Here is a 21,922-nt window from a genome sequence, read left to right as displayed (position 1 = left end):
AAACAAATTGGGCTTTAACAGCGTCTCTAGCAAATACTGCGAAAATTCCACAGAAATCTTTCAGCTTATTTTGTTTGGTGTTATATTCAATGAATGAAAATATGCTAGGTTCAAGGATTCTCCTAAAGCTATGCATACATATGTGATTATGATAGAAATGAAGCATAGTAATGCGTAAAAGATAAAATAGTGATAAGAGTTGTGAGCAACACATCTGTAAATACTATCGTCCCTAAATTCAGAGGTAACAATATCCTCTTGAGCCACAACTGCGAGTTAATAGATGATATTGTTGTTTATCTCAAGCGAACCACTAAAGGAGTACCATTATTTTCTCCTTTCTATCACTGATGTCGAAGTGACACGACGTCTTTCACTTATCTCACCTCGTTCCCTTGATCGATCCGGAGTGGCACGGGTACCTACAAGTTCTCGGATCGAGGTAAAGAGACAAGTATATAAGATAACAAAGCTCATATTCAACCACTACACAATATTCCTATATGTTGGAGTATCTGTTGGGGTTGTCTTCTTGTTCTCTGTTGTGGCCCAGCCCAGTCGTAACCTATATAAGGTGATTCTATCTTTGTAACCCTAAGCTGAGAGAGTTCCTCCCTGCAGCCTCCTTCTACCTCAGGTTAGGCCCTCATCTCTGTCCACATGGTATCAGAGTAAGGGCCAGTGAGGGCAACGACGGGAAGGATTGCCGATCTGGAAGCCTGGTCTGATGTGGCAGCTAGGAGGAAGAGGAAGAGGAAGAAAGTAGGCTGTTGCGGCGGCTGGGAGGAAGAGGAAGGGAGGAGGCTGCTGCGGCGGCAAGGAGGGGAAGGCAGTGACGAGTAAGGAGACGAAGAGGGCATCCTGCGGGTAAGCCCTTTGGTGTTTCTGAGAGGTTAGTTTGGTGTCAAGCATGGGGGACAACGGGGATTTGGCCAAGGCTCCGGAGAAGCTGGCAGAACTTATCACTACCAAAGGAGATGGAGGAGGAGGATCTGCTACAGGGGGAGCAATCGTTCCCCATACCAACATCGGTCAGAAACTTGAGCTGCCGGCGAATGAAATCAAATTGGAAGGAGTGGCCAACTATCTCCGGTAGTCAAGGAGGGCGCTGTTGATTTTGAACTTGAAAGGGCTGGATGAACGTGTGAGTGGTGAAGCTGCAGAACCAGCGGACAAGGCCAGTCCGAAATGGAAACAGTGGAATGCCATAAATTCTCTGATTGTGGCATGGTTGCTTAACTCTTTGGTTCCTAATATTGCTGCTTCTGTAGAGGCACTCACAAAAGCTTCACAGGTATGGGACACTGTAACGGCCCCGGGTAGTATCCCATATTAGAATTTTTTGTGCTTTCCTTTTATGCATCATCATGCATCATGCATCATATCCTCCATGTTTTATTAAATAAAATTATTTTATAAACCCTAATTATTTTATTTTTACCTCTCATATGGTTTTATTAATAAACCTCCCCTCACTTGTCATTTAATAAACCCTAACACAAAATTATTTTATTTTTGCTATTAAACCTTTGGCTCTTGTTTTGTCTCTATCTCTACCCTATATTCAAAACTCAAACTTCTGTTGGTGTTGGTTCAAAACAATTTGCTAAAACAGGTTTTCTAAAATAAAACAAAAGACAAAAGGATTTGCTAAATAAAACTAAAACCCCTTCCCTCTATTCCTGGGCCCTCTCCCTCTCAGCCCATCTCATCTCACCTACCGTGGCCATCTCTCTTCCTTCCTTCTTCCTGGCGGCCCGAACCAGCCCAGCTCGGCCTAGCCTCTCCGACGAAACGGTACACGCTACTGTTGTCGTCTTCCCCGCGTGGTCACGCAGGAGGCATGCTCTTCGTTCATGTCGACGTCACCGCTCAACCACGGCATCCACCCATCCTCACCTGCTCCCTTCCTCCCCTCCTCTTTTAATCCCTGCGCCAAACCCTAGCTACCAACCCCTCTCTTCCTCCCTCAGCGCCGCCATCCCCTTCCCTCGCCCTTTTTTTCCATCACCGGAGAGAACTGCCGCAGCACTCCGCCACGGCCCCGTCGTTCCCGGCTTCCCTGCATCCATCCAAGCACACCCAGATCTCCACCTCGTTCCCCTCTTCCTCCTGGTGCACGAAATCGACCGGAGGAGCCTTCTACAGTCGCCAAATCGCCGTTCCCTTTGTGAAGTCCGGCGAGAAAATCACCAATTCCGGCGCCGCCCTTCTTCCTCTACCTCCGCCGTCAACACGTCGAGCTTCCTGGTATCCTCGCGCACCTCCCAGACACCCTCGTTACCTTCCTTGCTTCCGGGATCCCCCTTTTCATCTTGTTTCCGACCGTCGCCGCCGCAGGACCTCACCGCCGTCGCTCTCCGATGACCTCCAGCCGGCGGCGCCGCCCTCCCCAGGTCCGCTTCGACGAGGCGAAGCCGAGGCGCCCACTCTCGCTTTCTGGGGCGCCCCGCAACGTCCGCGCGCATCCGCGCCATACCGCGGTGACCGCCTCTTCCCTCGCCGCGCGTGGCATCCCTTTTCTGTCGAACGGTTGGAGGGCATCTGCAGTGACGCTTTGCCACGCTGGCATCCACGTGGCCGCGGGGTCCTTCCGTCAGCGGCTCCAGCTAGTCCCTCTTCCGGTGAGAAAATCACTCAAGATCCAGATCTGGCCCGTTTTGCAACCAACCCCCTGTAACATTTTCTCTATCACCCCGCCGTCCTTGCTTCTGACCGTTTTATGGAAAACCCCCCTGCAGTCCTCCAAACACACCCGGAGTCCCTCCTGCCTCATCAGCGACCCAGTCAACTTCTCTGGCCCGCACGTCAGTGACGCAGGCTGTCTTCCCCTTCGGTGAGAAACGTCCCAGGCCTTTTTCTATTTTCTGAAAATTGCAGGAATTTGCTAAAACTTGGAAAATCAATATCTTTTAATCTGTAACTCGAAATAAAAAGTGTTATATATGAAAATTGATCAGAAAAATGTGAAGAACATGAATATGCCATCCATTCATCTCTTTGCATCTCGCATCATGTCGCTCGTTGATAGTCGTGCATATTCACCTCACATAATATGCGGAGTATTTTGGTATTTCCAATTAGGGATTCCTCGCTCCGTTTAATATTGAAGTAGCTCACCCTTGTCATGCCATGCCATGCTAACCAACACTTAAATTGCCAGTAGATTTGCAACTTCAACTGTAATTTGTTTGTCCGAGGTTCCGATTCCGCTTAAATTGGATAAGTTACATTGCACCATCGCTGCCATGCCATGCAAATCATCTCAATCATGTTGATTCTTCCTTCGTAGTAGTAAGACTTGCACCCGTTGTGTGTTCCAGCATTTGCTTCTTCCCGGATAGGATCACGAAGTGGTGATGTGAGATACGACGAGTTCTCCGACAAGTTCTTCTGCAGCTTTCCACAGGCGAGCCATCTCTCTTCACCTATTTTACTCTCTCCCTCGCACTGCTATCCTTATGTTGCGATTCTTTATCGAGTCACATGTCCTATTCCACTTGTTTACCATAATAATCTTATATGTATCATTCCTTACCCATAGCCGTTGCTTGATGTTTGAGCCTTGCGAGTCGTAGGCGTGTTTAGGCTCTGTTGTTTATCTTGATCTGTTATCGGGATATGTTGGGTTGTTGGGAGGTTGTCACATGCTATATTAGTTTGTTGGAGATACACATGCTTTACTTAATTGTTAACAACTAAAATTGTAAGCAGAGGCATCTGTGAGCCCCTTTGTGAAAGCATCGGAACTTTGACTCGCTAATGTCCCCTAGGACCCGAGTTCTTGTTATCTGTTCCGAGATTGAGCGCTCTACCCATGCATGGGGACGATTATTGGGACCCCCCTCACCCATTACCTTTTCTCAAGTCAGTTGAAAAGGGGGCCACAACCTTGGTTTTATTTGGCGCATGCATGTTTATATACTGTTGCATTCGGGTGTTTACTTCCTGTTGCCTTCGGGTGTTTATATTATGTACTGTACCCCGCGGGACGTTTAGTGAAGCGTGTGGTTTGCACGCCTAGCCGCCGATGCAAACCCTGAGTCCATCTCGGAGTACGGCCGAACTTCGTCACGGGTAGCTTAGTCGGGTGGCCCCCCCTAGACTTTCTTGTTGAACTGGGAACGGTCTTGTTGTGAGACATCCACCTGTCGTAAGTGGGTCGAGCATGCGTATGGTTACATTTGGGCAACCCCTGCAGGGTGTACATCTTATCGATAAGCCGTGTCCGCGGTTATGGACGACTTGGAATTGTATAGCTTGATCATAGAACATCTTACACCTTATACTTGTTGTTAATAATCTGATAATAACTTGCGTAGTAATATAGCATTACTACAACCGATACCTAATAAAACTTTTCCACCGTTGAGTGCCTTTTACATTGCCTCTTCGCAATTGTTGAAGGGGATATGTGTATTTGGCTGGGTTGTGTTTGTGTAGTATTTATCTGTTACCTTATGCGCTCTCTTATCTTCTCTGAGTAGACGGATGTTGTAGCGTGTCTCTATTGGTTATAGTTTTGCTGCCGCTAAACCTACCATATAGCCCCAGGCGATATAAGTTGAGATATACTCACCCGGCGAGCATAGCCATTTCTAGTCTCGCTAAGTACGTGCCGGAGTTCGTTCCTTGGTACTTACTCTCGCCTTTTCTTTTTCTCTTCTGTTCCCTCCCTTTTGTCGGCAACCGATGGCCCGACTTCGACAGGTACAAGATGACGACGTTAGCAAGGTTACCCTTCCGGCTTGGCCTGGGCAGGGTTATGGACGCCACTGGTTATCTTCAGGACTCTTAGTCCAATTTGTATCTTGTCCGTACTCAGACGTATTCGATCTTCTGTATGATTCAGATCTTTGTATTGTATATTTGTATCTTGACTCGTTGGAGTCGTTGTTGTAATATATGTATCTTGTGGGCTCTATTGTAATCCTGTTGTAATGTTACCGCTCGTGTTAATTCCTCTGGCATCACGTGTGTGATTCGTCGCGCACGTCGTGTCGGATGGCGTCTCTGAATCGATATCGTGCGGATTTCGGCGGGATCACTAGAATCCTCAGGGTACCGGTTCCGGGGCGTCACAAGTTGGTATCAGAGCCTCAGGTTGACGGTACCCCACTAGTCCAGCCTGTAGGATAACCTTGCCAACGGATGTTGTTGTGTCTAGTGTCAAAACCTATTTTCCAAAACTCGTTGGATAGATCTGATTAGCTCTGTTTTTCTCCTTATCTATATTCTTTCTCCTCTTACCTTTGCGAGTTTTGAGTCTTCTCTCTTATCTGCTTCTTCGAGTCTTAGGTTCCGACGTGGGTTGGACGATCTATGCCTTCACCTATTAGGACCGATCTCTGAAGATTTCTGACAGAAGAACATCACCGGCGGCTAACCTTCGTCTTCTCCATTGACGTCATCTATGCCTCTCTAATCTTTCTACAATTCTTTGTTCTTTGGCTCCGTCGAATCTTCGCTGACAATGCTTGTCGTTATTGTCAATCAGAATTCTGGGAGCTGTTACACGACTCTCCTATTCATGTGCAGAGTAATACTTTGAGTGCGGGATGGGCTGATCACCATACCGACTACTCTTATTATTCGCTCTTGTTACGATGAATTGGTGGATCCGTGTGACTGTTACGCCTTTTCTTTGTTCCTCCGGAGTCATCATTGTCATCGGAACAACGACTTCTTGTTGGTGGTGTCGACCGCCCAAGCTGGAGCAAGACTTCATGTTAGTGGTGTCGAGGAGTTCGACACGTCGCCTAAAGATCCGATAGTTCCACCTCTATCCCCCGTACCATGGCGTGGAACCTCGGGGCGAGGTTCCTTGTTAGTGGTGTCGATTGTAACGGCCCCGGGTAGTATCCCATATTAGAATTGTCTGTGCTTTCCTTTTATGCATCATCATGCATCATGCATCATATCCTCCATGTTTTATTAAATAAAATTATTTTATAAACCCTAATTATTTTATTTTTACCTCTCATATGGTTTTATTAATAAACCTCCCCTCTCTTGTCATTTAATAAGCCCTAACACAAAATTATTTTATTTTTGCTATTAAACCTTTGGCTCTTGTTTTGTCTCTATCTCTACCCTATATTCAAAACTCAAACTTCTGTTGGTGTTGGTTCAAAACAATTTGCTAAAACAGGTTTTCTAAAATAAAACAAAAGACAAAAGGATTTGCTAAATAAAACTAAAACCCCTTCCCTCTATTCCTGGGCCCTCTCCCTCTCAGCCCATCTCTTCTCACCTACCGTGGCCATCTCTCTTCCTTCCTTCTTCCTGGCGGCCCGAACCAGCCCAGCTCGCCCTAGCCTCTCCGACGAAACGGTACACGCTATTGTTGTCGTCTTCCCCGCGTGGTCACGCAGGAGGCATGCTCTTCGTTCCTGTCGACGTCACCGCTCAACCACGGCATCCACCCATCCTCACCTGCTCCCTTCCTCCCCTCCTCTTTTAATCCCTGCGTCAAACCCTAGCTACCAACCCCTCTCTTCCTCCCTCAGCGCCGCCATCCCCTTCCCTCGCCCTTTTTTCCATCACCGGAGAGAACTGCCGCAGCACTCCGCCACGGCCCCGTCGTTCCCGGCTTCCCCGCATCCATCCAAGCACACCCAGATCTCCGCCTCGTTCCCCTCTTCCTCCTGGTGCACGGAATCGACCGGAGGAGCCTTCTACAGTCGCCAAATCGCCGTTCCCTTTGTGAAGTCCGGCGAGAAAAATCACCAATTCCGGCGCCGCCCTTCTTCCTCTACCTCCGCCATCAACACGTCGAGCTTCCTGGTATCCTCGCGCACCTCCCAGACACCCTCATTACCTTCCTTGCTTCCGGGATCCCCTTTTCATCTTGTTTCCGACCATCGCCGCCGCAGGACCTCACCGCCGTCGCTCTCCGATGACTTCCAGCCGGCGGCGCCGCCCTCCCCAGGTCCGCTCCGATGAGGCGAAGCCGAGGCGCCCACTCTCGCTTGCTGGGGTGGCCCGCAACGTCCGCGCGCATCCGCGCCATGCCACGGTGACCGCCTCTTCCCTCGCCGCGCGTGGCATCCCTTTTCTGTCGAACGGTTGGAGGGCATCTGCAGTGACGCTTCGCCACGCTGGCAGCCACGTGGCCGCGGGGTCCGTCCGTTAGCGGCTCCAGCTAGTCCCTCTTCCGGTGAGAAAATCACTCAAGATCCAGATCTGACCCGTTTTGCAACCAACCCCCTGTAACATTTTCTCTATCGCCCCGCCGTCCTTGCTTCTGACCGTTTTATGGAAAACCCCCCTGCAGTCCTCCAAACACACCCGGAGTCCCTCCTGCCTCGCCAGCGACCCAGTCAGCTTCTCTGGCCCGCACGTCAGTGACGCAGGTTGTCTTCCCCTTCGGTGAGAAACGTCCCAGGCCTTTTTCTATTTTCTGAAAATTGCAGGAATTTGCTAAAACTTGGAAAATCAATATCTTTTAATCTGTAACTCGAAATAAAAAGTGTTATATATGAAAATTGATCAGAAAAATGTGAAGAACATGAATATGCCATCCATTCATCTGTTTGCATCTCGCATCATGTCGCTCATTGATAGTCATGCTTATTCACCTCACATAATATGCGGAGTATTTTGGTATTTCCAATTAGGGATTCCTCGCTCCATTTAATATTGAAGTAGCTCACCCTTGCCATGTGATGACCCACAAGTATAGGGGATCGCAACAGTCTTCGAGGGAAGTAAAACCCAAATTTATTGATTCGACACAAGGGGAGGTAAAGAATACTTATAAGCCTTAACAACTGAGTTGTCAATTCAATTCATGCACTGAAAAGCACTAGTAACAGGGGCGATGTGAAAGCAGCAGTAATATGAGAGCAGTAATACAAGAATACAAGCAGCAGTAATAGTAACACAGAGGCAATGGCACCAGAAAATAGTTGATACTACTTCCAATGACATGTAGAACGAGTATATGATGATGAGAGATGGACCGGGGTTCCCAGCTATCTACACTAGTGGTAACTCTCCAATAACAAGTGTTGGGTGAACAAATTACAGTTGGGCAATTGATAGGATTGAAATAGCATTAAGACAGAACATCAAGATTATTAATCATGTAGGCATGTTTTCCATATATAGTCATACGTGCTCGCAATGAGAAACTTGTATAACATCTTTTGTCCTACCAGCCGATGGCAGCCGGGCCTCTAGGGAATCTACTGGAAATTAAGGTACTCCTTTTAATAGAGCACCGGAGCAAAGCATTAACACTCCGTGAAAACATGTGATCCTCATACCTAAGCCTTCCCCTCCAGCTTATCCCGATTCTTTGTCACTCTGGGGCCTCGGGTTCCGGACATAGACATGTGCAAACAACTTGTAGATACAATCTAAGCAATAAGTATAGAGCTTAAATCTAAGATCATGCCACTCGGGCCCTAGTGACAAGCATTAAACACAACAAGATTGCAGCAACAATAACTTCATAAACTTTATAGTAACAATCCATCGGATCCCAACAAACACAACACCGATTACATCAGATGAATCTCAATCATGTAAGGCAGCTCATGAGATCATTGTATTGACGTACATGGGGGAGAGAGTACCAACTAGCTACAACTAGAACCCGTAGTCCATGGGGGAACTACTCACGGAGCATGATGGAGGCGGTGGCGTTGATGGAGATGGCTTCCGGGGGCACTTCCCCATCCCGGCGGCGTGCCGGAACAGAGATTCTGTCCCCCGAATTGGAGTTTCGCGATGGCGGCGGCGCCCCTGGAGTCTTTCTGGAGTTTCGTCAATTTGTATCGCATTTTTAGGTCGAAAGGGCTTATATAGGCGAAGAGGCGGCGCAGGAGGGCGCCTGGGGGTCCCACCCCATAGGGCGGGCGCCCCCCTTCCAGGCCGCGCCGGCCTATGGTCTGGGGTCCCCAGGCCTCCCCTTTGACTCCCCTTCGGTGTCCTGGTCCGTCTCGGTGAAATATGATGTTTGGTCTTCGTTTCGTCGAATTCCGAGAATATTGCCCGATCAGCCTTTCTGGAACCAAAAACAGCAGAAAACAGGAACTGGCACTTCGGCATCTTGTTAATAGGTTAGTTCCGGAAAATGCATAAAATCATCATAAAGTGTGAGCAAAACATGTAGGTATTGTCATAAAACTAGCATGGAACATCAGAAATTATAGATACGTTGGAGACGTATCACCATGCTATGCCATGCTAACCAACACTTAAATTGCCGGTAGATTTGCAACTTCAACTGTAATTTGTTTGTCCGGGGTTCCGACTCCGCTTAAATTGGATAAGTTACATTGCACCATCGCTGCCATGCCATGCAAATCATCTCAATCATGCTGATTCTTCCTTCGTAGTAGTAAGACTTGCACCCGTTGTGTGTTCCATCATTTGCTTCTTCCCGGATAGGATCACAAAGTGGTGATGTGAGATACGACGAGTTCTTCGACAAGTTCTTCTGCAGCTTTCCACAGGCGAGCCCTCTCTCTTCACCTATTTTACTCTCTCCCTCGCACTGCTATCTTTATGTTGCGATTCTTTATCGAGTCACGTGTCCTATTCCACTTGTTTACCATAATAATCCTATATGTATCATTCCTTACCCATAGTCGTTGCTTGATGTTTGAGCCTTGCGAGTCGTAGGCGTGTTTAGGCTCTGTTGTTTATCTCGATCTGTTATCGGGATATGTTGGGTTGGTGGGAGGTTGTCAAATGCTATATTAGTTTGTTGGAGATACACATGCTTTACTTAATTGTTAACAACTAAAATTGTAAGCAGAGGCATCTGTGAGCCCTGATGGCGTGTATTTCACACGTTCGTTGGGCAACCCCAAGAGGAAGGTATGATGCGCACAGCAGCAAGTTTTCCCCCAGAAAGAAACCAAGGTTTATCGAACCAGGAGGAGCCAAGAAGCACGTTGAAGGTTGATGGCGGCGGGATGTAGTGCGGCGCAACACCAGGGATTCCGGCGCCAACGTGGAACCTGCACAACACAACCAAAGTACTTTGCCCCAACGAAACAGTGAGGTTGTCAATCTCACCGGCTTGCTGTAACAAAGGATTAACCGGATTGTGTGGAAGATGATTGTTTGCAGAGAAAATAGTAAAACAAGTATTGCAGCAGATTTGTATTTCAGTATTAAAAGAATGGACCGGGGTCCACAGTTCACTAGAGGTGTCTCTCCCATAAGATAAAAGCATGTTGGGTGAACAAATTACAGTCGGGCAATTGACAAATAGAGAGGGCATAACAATGCACATACATGTCATGATAAGTATAGTGAGATTTAATTGGGCATTACGACAAAGTACATAGACCGCCATCCAACTGCATCTATGCCTAAAAAGTCCACCTTCAGGTTATCGTCCGAACCCCTTCCAAAGATTAAGTTGCAAAGCAAATGACAATTGCATTAAGTATGGTGCGTAATGTAATCAATAACTACATCCTTGGACATAGCATCAATGTTTTATCCCTAGTGGCAACAAAGCACAACACAACCTTAGAACTTTCTCACATCGTCCTGTATCAATGCAGGCATGAACCCACTATCGAGCATAAATACTCCCTCTTGGAGTTACTAGCATCAACTTGGCCAGAGCCTCTACTAATAACAGAGAGCATGCAAGATCATAAACAACACATATGCAATAACTTGATAATTAACATAACATGGTATTCTCTATCCATCGGATCCCGACAAACACAACATAGAGTATTACAGATAGATGATCTTGATCATGTTAGGCAGCTCACAAGATCCAACAATGAAGCACAATGAGGAGAAGACAACCATCTAGCTACTGCTATGGACCCATAGTCCAGGGGTGAACTACTCACTCATCACTCCGGAGGCGACCATGGCGGTGTAGAGTCCTCCGGGAGATGAATCCCTTCTCCGGCAGGGTGCCGGAGGAGATCTCCAGAATCCCCCGAGATGGGATTGGCGGCGGCGGCGTCTCAGTAAGGTTTTCCGTATCGTGGTTTTTTCGCATCAGGGGTTTCGCGACGGAGGCTTTAAGTAGGCAGGCGGAAGGCGTAGTCGGGGCTGACGAGGGGCCCACACCACAGGGCGGCGCGGGCCCCCCCTTGGCCGCGCCGCCTTGTGGTTTGGCCACCTCGTGGCCCCACTTCGTATGCTCTTCGGTCTTCTGGAAGGTTCGTGGCGAAATAGGCCCCTGGGTCTTGATTTCGTCCAATTCCGAGAATATTTCGTTACTAGGATTTCTGAAACCAAAAACAGCAGAAAATAACAACTGGCACTTCGGCATCTTGTTAATAGGTTAGTTCCAGAAAATGCACGAATATGACATCAAGTGTGCATAAAACATGTAGGTATCATCAATAATATGGCATAGAACATAAGAAATTATCGATACGTCGGAGACGTATCAAGCATCCCCAAGCTTAGTTCTGCTCGTCCCGAGCAGGTAAAACGATAACAAAGATAATTTCTGAAGTGACATGCCATCATAATCTTGATCATACTATTTGTAAACATATGTAGTGGGTGCAGCGATCAAAACAATGGTAATGACATGAGTAAACAAGTGAATCATAAAGCAAAGACTTTTCATGAATAGTACTTCAAGACAAGCATCAATAAGTCTTGCATAAGAGTTAACTCATAAAGCAATAAATCAAAGTAAAGGCATTGAAGCAACACAAAGGAAGATTAAGTTTCAGCGGTTGCTTTCAACTTGTAACATGTATATCTCATGGATAATTGTCAACATAGAGTAATATAACAAGTACAATATGCAAGTATGTAGGAATCAATGCACAGTTCACACAAGTGTTTGCTTCTTGAGGTGGAGAGAGATAGGTGAACTGACTCAACATAAAAGTAAAAAGAATGGTCCTTCAAAGAGGAAAGCATCGATTGCTATATTTGTGCTAGAGCTTTTATTTTGAAAACATGAAATAATTTTGTCAACGGTAGTAATAAAGCATATGAGTTATGAAAATTATATCTTACAAGTTGCAAGTCTCATGCATAGTATACTAATAGTGCCCGCACCTTGTCCTAATTAGCTTGGACTACCGGATCTTTGCAATGCACATGTTTTAACCAAGTGTCACAATGGGGTACCTCCATGCCGCCTGTACAAAGGTCTAAGGAGAAAGCTCGCATTTTGGATTTCTCGCTTTTGATTATTCTCAACTTAGACATCCATACCGGGACAACATGGACAACAGATAATGGACTCCTCTTTAATGCATATGCATGTGGCAACAATTACTATTCTCATATGAGATTGAGGATATATGTCCAAAACTGAAACTTCCACCATGATTCATGGCTTTAGTTAGCGGCCCAATGTTCTTCTCTAACAATATGCATGCTCCAACCATTAACGTGGTAGATCTCTCTTACTTCAGACAAGACGGACATGCATAGCAACTCACATGATATTCAACAAAGAATAGTTGATGGCGTCCCCAGAAAACATGGTTATCGCACAACAAGCAACTTAATAAGAGATAAAGTGCATAAGTACATATTCAATACCACAATAGTTTTTAAGCTATTTGTCCCATGAGCTATATATTGCAAAGGTGAATGATGGAATTTTAAAGGTAGCACTCAAGCAATTTACTTTGGAATGGCGGATAAATACCATGTAGTAGGTAGGTATGGTGGACACAAATGGCATAGTGGTTGGCTCAAGTATTTTGGATGCATGAGAAGTATTCCCTCTCGATACAAGGTTTAGGCTAGCAAGGTTATTTGAAACAAACATAAGGATGAACGGTACAGCAAAACTCACATAAAAGACATATTGTAAACATTATAAGACTCCATACCGTCTTCCTTGTTGTTCAAAACTCAATACTAGATATTATCTAGACTCTAGAGAAACTAAATATGCAAACCAAATTAGCAAGCTCTAAGTGTTTCTTCATTAATGGGTGCAAAGCATATGATGCAAGAGCTTAAACATGAGCACAACAATTGCCAAGCATCAAATTATCCAAGACATTTTAGAATTACTACATGTAGCATTTTCCAATTCCAACCATATAACAATTTAACGAAGAAGAAACTTCACCATGAATACTATGAGTAGAGCCTAAGGACATAATTGTCCATATGCTACAGCGGAGCGTGTCTCTCTCCCATAAAGTGAATGCTAGGATCCATTTTATTCAAACAAAACAAAAAACAAAAACAAACCGACGCTCCAAGCAAAGTGCATAAGATGTGACGGAATAAAAATATAGTTTCAGGAGGAACCGATAATGTTGTCGATGAAGAAGGGGATGCCTTGGGCATCCCCAAGCTTAGACGCTTGAGTCTTCTTAGAATATGCAGGGGTGAACCACCGGGGCATCCCCAAGCTTAGAGCTTTCACTCTCCTTGATCATATTGCATCATACTCCTCTCTTGATCCTTGAAAACTTCCTCCACACCAAACTCGAAACAACTCATTAGAGGGTTAGTGCATAATAAAAATTCACATGTTCAGAGGTGACACAATCATTCTTAACACTTCTGGACATTGCATAAAGCTACTGGACATTAATGGATCAAAGAAATTCATCCAACATAGCAAAAGAGGCAATGCGAAATAAAAGGCAGAATCTGTCAAAACAGAACAGTCCGTAAAGATGGATTTTATTAGGCCACCAGACTTGCTCAAATGAAAATGCTCAAATTGAATGAAAGTTGCGTACATATCTGAGGATCATGCACGTAAATTGGCTTAATTTTCTGAGCTACCTGCAGGGAGGTAGACCCAGATTCGTGACAGCAAAGAAATCTAGAACTGCGCAGTAATCCAAATCTAGTACTTACTTTACTATCAAAGACTTTACTTGGCACAACAAAACTCAAAACTAAGATAAGGAGAGGTTGCTACAGTAGTAAACAACTTCCAAGACTCAAATATAAAACAAAAATGCTGTAGTAAAAACATGGGTTGTCTCCCATAAGCGCTTTTCTTTAACGCCTTTCAGCTAGGCGCAGAAAGTGTAACTCAAGTAACATCGAGAGATGAAGCATCAACATCATAATTTGTTCTAATAATAGAATCATAAGGTAACTTCATTCTCTTTCTAGGGAAGTGTTCCATACCTTTCTTGAGAGGAAATTGATATTTAATATTACCTTCCTTCATATCAATAGTAGCACCAACGGTTCGAAGAAAAGGTCTTCCCAATATAATGGGGCAAGATGCATTGCATTCAATATCCAAGACAACAAAATCAACGGGGACAAGGTTATTGTTAACCATAATATGAACATTATCAACTTTCCCCAAAGGTTTCTTTTTAGCATTATCAGCGAGATTAACATCCAGATAACAGTTTTTCAATGGTGGCAAGTCAAGCATATCATAGACTTTTTTAGGCATAACAGAAATACTTGCACCAAGATCACATAAATCATTACAATCAAAATCTTTAACTCTCATTTTAATAATGGGCTCCCAACCATCCTCTAGCTTTCTAGGAATAGAAGTTTCTAGTTTTAGTTTCTCTTCCCTAGCTTTTATGAGAGCATTTGTAATATGTTTTGTGAAAGCCAAGTTTATAGCACTAGCATTGGGACTCTTAGCAAGTTTTTGTAAGAACTTTATAACTTCAGAGATGTGGCAATCATCAAAATCTAAATCATTACAATCTAAAGCAATGGGATTATCATCCCCAAAGTTGGAAAAAATTTCAGCAGTTTTATCACAGGCAATTTCAGCAGTTTTAGCAGTTTCAGGTAATTTTGCGCGCTTTGCACTAGAAGTAGAAGCATTGCCAACACCAATTATTTTACCATTAATAGTAGGAGGTGCAGCAACATGCGAATCATTAGCATTGCTAGTGGTGGTAATAGTCCAAACTTTAGCTACATTTTCCTTTTTAGCTAGTTTTTCATTTTCTTCTCTATCCCACCTAGCACGCAGTTCAGCCATTAATCTTATATTCTCATTAATTCTAACTTGGATGGCATTTGCTGTAGTAACAATTTTATTTTCAATATCTCTATTAGGCATAACTTTCGATTTCAAAAGATCAACATCAGAGGCAAGACTATCAACTCTAGAAACAAGAATATCAATTTTATTGAGCTTTTCCTCAACAGATTTGTTAAAGGCAGTTTGTGTACTAATAAATTCTTTAAGCATGGCTTCAAGTCCAGGGGGTGTATTCCTATTATTGTTGTAAGAATTCCCATAAGAATTAGCATAACCGTTACCATTATTATAAGGATATGGCCTATAGTTATTACTAGAATTGTTCCGATAAGCATTGTTGTTGAAATTATTATTTTTAATGAAGTTTACATCAACATGTTCTTCTTGGGCAACCAATGAAGCTAACGGAACATTATTAGGATCAACATTAGTCCTATCATTCACAAGCATAGACATAATAGCATCAACCTTATCATTCAAGGAAGAGGATTCTTCAACAGAATTTACCTTCTTACCTTGTGGAGCTCTTTCCGTGTGCCATTCAGAGTAATTAACCATCATATTATCAAGGAGCTTTATTGCTTCACCAAGAGTGATGGACATAAAGGTACCTCCAGCAGCTGAATCCAATAAATTCCGCGAAGAAAAATTTAGTCCTGCATAGAAGGTTTGGATGATCATCCAAGTAGTCAGTCCATGGGTTGGGCAATTTTTAACCAGAGATTTCATTCTTTCCCAAGCTTGAGCAACATGTTCATTATCCAATTGTTTAAAATTCATTATGCTACTCCTCAAAGATATAATTTTAGCAGGGGGATAATATCTACCAATAAAAGCATCCTTGCATTTAGTCCAGGAATCAATACTATTCTTAGGCAGAGATAGCAACCAATGTTTAGCTCTTCCTCTTAATGAGAAAGGAAACAATTTTAATTTTATAATGTCACCATCTACATCTTTATACTTTTGCATTTCACACAATTCAACAAAATTATTGAGATGGGCAGCAGCATCATCAGAACTAACACCAGAAAATTGCTCTCTCATGACAAGATTCAGTAAAGCAGGTTTAATTTCAAAGAATTCCGCTGTAGTAGCAGGTGGAGCAATAGGTGTGCATAGGAAATCATTATTATTTGTGCTAGTGAAGTCACACAACTTAGTATTTTCAGGGTTGGCCATTTTAGCAGTAGTAAATAAAACAAACTAGATAAAGGAAATGCAAGTAACTAATTTTTTTGTGTCTTTGATATAGCAAACAAGATAGTAAATAAAGTAAAGCTAGCAACTAATTTTTTTGTGTTTTGATATAATGCAGCAAACAAAGTAGTAAATAAAATAAAGCAAGACAAAAACAAAGTAAAGAGATTGAGAAGTGGAGACTCCCCTTGCAGTGTGTCTTGATCTCCCCGGCAACGGCGCCAGAAAATATGCTTGATGGCGTGTATTTCACACGTTCGTTGGGCAACCCCAAGAGGAAGGTATGATGCACACAGCAGCAAGTTTTCCCTCAGAAAGAAACCAAGGTTTATCGAACCAGGAGGAGCCAAGAAGCACGTTGAAGGTTGATGGCGGCGGGATGTAGTGCGGCGCAACACCAGGGATTCCGGCGCCAACGTGGAACCTGCACAACACAACCAAAGTACTTTGCCCCAACGAAACAGTGAGGTTGTCAATCTCACCGGCTTGCTGTAACAAAGGATTAACCGGATTGTGTGGAAGATGATTGTTTGCAGAGAAAATAGTAAAACAAGTATTGCAGCAGATTTGTATTTCAGTATTAAAAGAATGGACCGGGGTCCACAGTTCACTAGAGGTGTCTCTCCCATAAGATAAAAGCATGTTGGGTGAACAAATTACAGTCGGGCAATTGACAAATAGAGAGGGCATAACAATGCACATACATGTCATGATAAGTATAGTGAGATTTAATTGGGCATTACGACAAAGTACATAGACCGCCATCCAACTGCATCTATGCCTAAAAAGTCCACCTTCAGGTTATCGTCCGAACCCCTTCCAGTATTAAGTTGCAAAGCAACAGACAATTGCATTAAGTATGGTGCGTAATGTAATCAATAACTACATCCTTGGACATAGCATCAATGTTTTATCCCTAGTGGCAACAGCACAACACAACCTTAGAACTTTCTGTCACTGTCCCAGGTGTCAATGCAGGCATGAACCCACTATCGAGCATAAATACTCCCTCTTGGAGTTACTAGCATCAACTTGGCCAGAGCCTCTACTAATAACGGAGAGCATGCAAGATCATAAACAACACATATGCAATAACTTGATAATTAACATAACATGGTATTCTCTATCCATCGGATCCCGACAAACACAACATAGAGTATTACAGATAGATGATCTTGATCATGTTAGGCAGCTCACAAGATCCAACAATGAAGCACAATGAGGAGAAGACAACCATCTAGCTACTGCTATGGACCCATAGTCCAGGGGTGAACTACTCACTCATCACTCCGGAGGCGACCATGGCGGTGTAGAGTCCTCCGGGAGATGAATCCCCTCTCCGGCAGGGTGCCGGAGGAGATCTCCAGAATCCCCCGAGATGGGATTGGCGGCGGTGGCGTCTCAGTAAGGTTTTCCGTATCGTGGTTTTTTCGCATCAGGGGTTTCGCGACGGAGGCTTTAAGTAGGCGGAAGGGCAGAGTCGGGGGGCTGACGAGGGGCCCACACCACAGGGCGGCGCGGGCCCCCCCTTGGCCGCGCCGCCTTGTGGTTTGGCCACCTCGTGGCCCCACTTCATATGCTCTTCGGTCTTCTGGAAGGTTCGTGGCGAAATAGGCTCCTGGGTCTTGATTTCGTCCAATTCTGAGAATATTTCGTTACTAGGATTTCTGAAACCAAAAACAGCAGAAAACAGCAACTGGCACTTCGGCATCTTGTTAATAGGTTAGTTCCAGAAAATGCACGAATATGACATAAAGTGTGCATAAAACATGTAGGTATCATCAATAATACGGCATAGAACATAAGAAATTATCGATACGTCGGAGACGTATCAAGCCCCTTTGCGAAAGCATCGGAACTTTGACTCGCTAATGTCCCCTAGGACCCGAGTTCTTGTTATCTGTTCCGAGATTGAGCGCTCTACCCATGCGTGTTTATATTATGTACTGTACCCCGCGGGACGTTTAGTGAAGCGTGTGGTTTGCACGCCTAGCCGCCGATGCAAACCCTGAGTCCATCTCGGAGTACGGCCGAACTTCGTCACGGGTAGCTTAGTCGGGTGGCCCCCCCTAGACTTTCTTGTTGAACTGGGAACGGTCTTGTTGTGAGACATCCACCTGTCGTAAGTGGGTCGAGCATGCGTATGGTTACATTTGGGCAACCCCTGCAGGGTGTACATCTTATCGATAAGCCGTGTCCGCGGTTATGGACGACTTGGAATTGTATAGCTTGATCATAGAACAACTTACACCTTATACTTGTTGTTAATAATCTGATAATAACTTGCGTAGTAATATAGCATTACTACAACCGATACCTAATAAAACTTGTCCACCGTTGAGTGCCTTTTACATTGGCTCTTCGCAATTGTTGAAGGGGATATGTGTATTTGGCTGGGTTATGTTTGTGTAGTATTTATCTGTTACCTTATGCGCTCTCTTATCTTCTCTGAGTAGACGGATGTTGTAGCGTGTCTCTATTGGTTATAGTTTTGCTGCCGCTAAACCTACCATATAGCCCCAGGCGATATATATATATATACTCGCCCGGCGAGCATAGCCATTTCTAGTCTCGCTAAGTACGTGCCGGAGTTCGTTCCTTGGTACTTACTCTCGCCTTTTCTTTTTCTCTTCTGTTCCCTCCCTTTTGTCGGCAACCGATGGCCCGACTTCGACAGGTACAAGATGACAACGTTAGCAAGGTTACCCTTCCGGCTTGGCCTGGGCAGGGTTATGGACGCCACTGGTTATCTTCAGGACTCTTAGTCCAATTTGTATCTTGTCCGTACTCGGACGTATTCGATCTTCTGTACGATTTGGATCTTTGTATTGTATATTTGTATCTTGACTCATTGGAGTCGTTGTTGTAATATATGTATCTTGTGGGCTCTATTATAATCATGTTGTAATGTTACCGCTCGTGTTAATTCCTCTGGCATCACGTGTGTGATTTGTCGCGCACGTCGTGTTGGAGGGCGTCTCTGAATCGATATCGTGCGGATTTCGGCGGGATCGCTGGAATCCTCAGGGTACCGGTTCCGGGGCGTCATAGACACCTTATCAAATCTATATTCTGGAAAGGGGAACATTATGATGATTGCTGAGATTGAGGATAAAGTGCATGACTTGCAACAAGGAAACAAAACTGTGATGGCATATGTGGCTGAGTTGCAGCATCTTTGGGGAGATTTAGATCATGTTGATCCTCTGGAACTTGCCCATGGGGAATGTGTGAGTGCTGCTGCAAGCTGGATTGAATGTCGGCGAGTCATGAAGTTATTGAAAGGTCTTAATCAAGATTTTGAGGGGAGAAGGGCTGCTTTACTGCATCAAACCACTACCCCTTCTCTCAAAGAAGCCATTGCAGCTATGTCCAGAGATGAAGTGTGTCTGAATATGACAAAGGGAAGCGATTATGTCCCTCATCCGACCTTCTACACTACCGCTATACTTGTGGACAGAAGGGACACTTGAAGCATCAGTGTACCTCCTTTGCTACACCCAGTAGGGGGAGAGGAGGATACACACATGGCAGAGGAAGCTACAGAGGAAGAGGTGATGGAAGCGGTGGTGGACAGCCATATGGACAGCAGTAAGGAAGAGGTGGTGAACAGCAGTATGGCAGAGGTGGTGGCCAGCCATATGGACATTAGTATGGCAGAGGTGGTGGACAAACATATGGACAACAGTATGGCAGGGGTGGTGGACAGCAGCACGCTATATCACCCAAGGCACATATGGCAGCAGCTTCAGAGCCAACTACCAGTACCTCTCAGGGACAATCAAAGGAAGAAGGACAAAATGAAGCAACCTTTGGAAACTTTGCTCACTATGTCTAGAAAGATGAAGGTAATATATTGATCGAGTTTCTATAGCCACTCATAATGCTAATTCAGATTGGATTCTTGATTCTGGAGCATCCAAACATGTTACTGGGAATATTAGTGAGTTTGACTCTTATACTAAGTATCCTCCCACACATAGAGGCACTGTCCAAACAGCAGATGGCACAGCACAATCTATAAAAGGGGAGGGGTCGGTGCAATGTACACCCAACATAAAATTGTCATCAGTTCTACATGTTCCTGCTTTTCCAGTAAATCTGCTATCTCTAAGTGTCCTGATTGATCAGCAGGACTACCATATAATAGTTGATAGATATATGTGTTTAATTCAGGAAAGGGAGAGCAGCAAGAAGATTGGGACTGCAACCATGCATAGAGGTCTTTGGCACATAGATCGTGACAAGATGGGGCATGATGCTAGTTCTGTGTTTGCTGCGATTGTTGGAGGAAAGGAGAGTATGGCACTAGTTCATCATTGTCGAATGGGCCACGTGGCATTTGATAAAATGTTTCGAGTTTTTCCTGATGTAATGAATGGAGTGGACAAAACCAAATTATGTTGTGATGCCTGCGAATATGCTAAGCATACGAGAACCTCTTATGTTAGTAGAGGGATCAGAAGTGTATCCCCATTTGTGTTAGTGCACTCTGATGTATGGACGTGTCCTGTTGTGTCAGTAAGTGGCATGAAGTACTTTGTGACTTTTATTAACTGCTATTCCAGAATGACTTGGATTTATCTTATGCGTCACAAAGATGAAGTGTTCACTTGTTTTCAGAGTTTTTGTGCATATGTGAAAAACCAATTCAATGTTCAGGTACAAGTGCTCAGAACTGATAATGGTATTGAATATATCAACAAACTTTTTGCTGATTTTCTTATCTTCGCAAGGTATACTGCACCAGACTTCATATCCTGACACTCGTCCCCAGAATGGAGTTGCTGAGCGGAAGAATAGGCACATTCTTGAAGTGGCTCGATCTCTTATGTTTACCATGAATGTTCCCAAATTCTTATGGAGTGAGGCAGTTATGACTGCTACGTATTTGATCAACAGAATGCCTTCAAAGATTCTAGGTATGCAGTCTCCTTACCAACTCCTTCTAAATAATAATGACTTTGTTGTACCACCCAAACTCTTTGGCTGTACATGTTTTGTAAGGGATCACAGACCATCTGTTGGCAAGCTAGATCATCGGGCTATCAAATGTATCTTTGTTGGCTATTCCTCCAGATAGAAGGGTTACAAGTGTTGGAGTCCCACTGACAGGAGGACATTTGTAAGCATGGATGTTACGTTTCGCGAGTTAGAACCATTTGATGACGGTGAGAGTGATCTTAGTGGCTTGTTCCAGGGGCTTGACCATCTTGGTGATGCTCAAGAGGGGGAGCAACAACAAGGTGGTGATCAAGAGCAGCAAGATGGTGACCAACAACAACATCAACAAATTCCTATTGTGGCGGAGATTCCTGCAATTCCTGGTACACCTACACCACCTAGACCCGTACCACCACAAAGATGGTTGCAGAATCCACTTGTGTACTCTAGAAGACAAGTACAAAGGGAACAAGTAGATTCACTGGAGGAGCAACAAGACCAGGGGCAGGGGGAGCAACCCATTGGACCTGAAAATCAAGGAAGCACAAGTATATATTCTGGTGAGGAGAATCAATCTCAGAATGAGTTCAATAATAGCCTAGACTTGCCAATTGCAATAAGGAAAGGGGTAAGGAAAGTTGGGCGCCCAAAGCGACTGAGTTATGATGACTATGACGTAGGAAATTATATTTCTTACGAGGCATTGTCACCCTCTTTTCGGGCTTTTGTTGCTTCACTGCAAACTGTATCTGTTCCTAAGGATTGGAAGGTAGCCAGGTTGGACCCGAGATGGTGCAATGCTATGATGAAAGAATTAGAGGCCTTGAAGAAAAATAAAACATGGGAGTTGACAAATCTCCCCAAAGGAAAGAA

At 44.5% G+C, this 21,922-nt stretch overlaps 1 long non-coding RNA gene across 1 annotated transcript; it reads left to right on the top strand.

The window, feature by feature from the left end:
• Positions 1-3,298: 3,298 nt before the first annotated feature.
• On the top strand, positions 3,299-4,946 carry LOC139834166 (uncharacterized). The gene is made up of 2 exons (XR_011749601.1): positions 3,299-3,409; positions 4,711-4,946. It is a non-coding gene; the product is annotated as an uncharacterized lncRNA (long non-coding RNA).
• Positions 4,947-21,922: the final 16,976 nt, after the last annotated feature.

This window comes from Lolium perenne, chromosome 7 (assembly GCF_019359855.2).
Source record: "Lolium perenne isolate Kyuss_39 chromosome 7, Kyuss_2.0, whole genome shotgun sequence".
NCBI lineage: Eukaryota > Viridiplantae > Streptophyta > Magnoliopsida > Poales > Poaceae > Lolium > Lolium perenne.
This window is presented reverse-complemented; position numbering and strand designations above follow the sequence as displayed.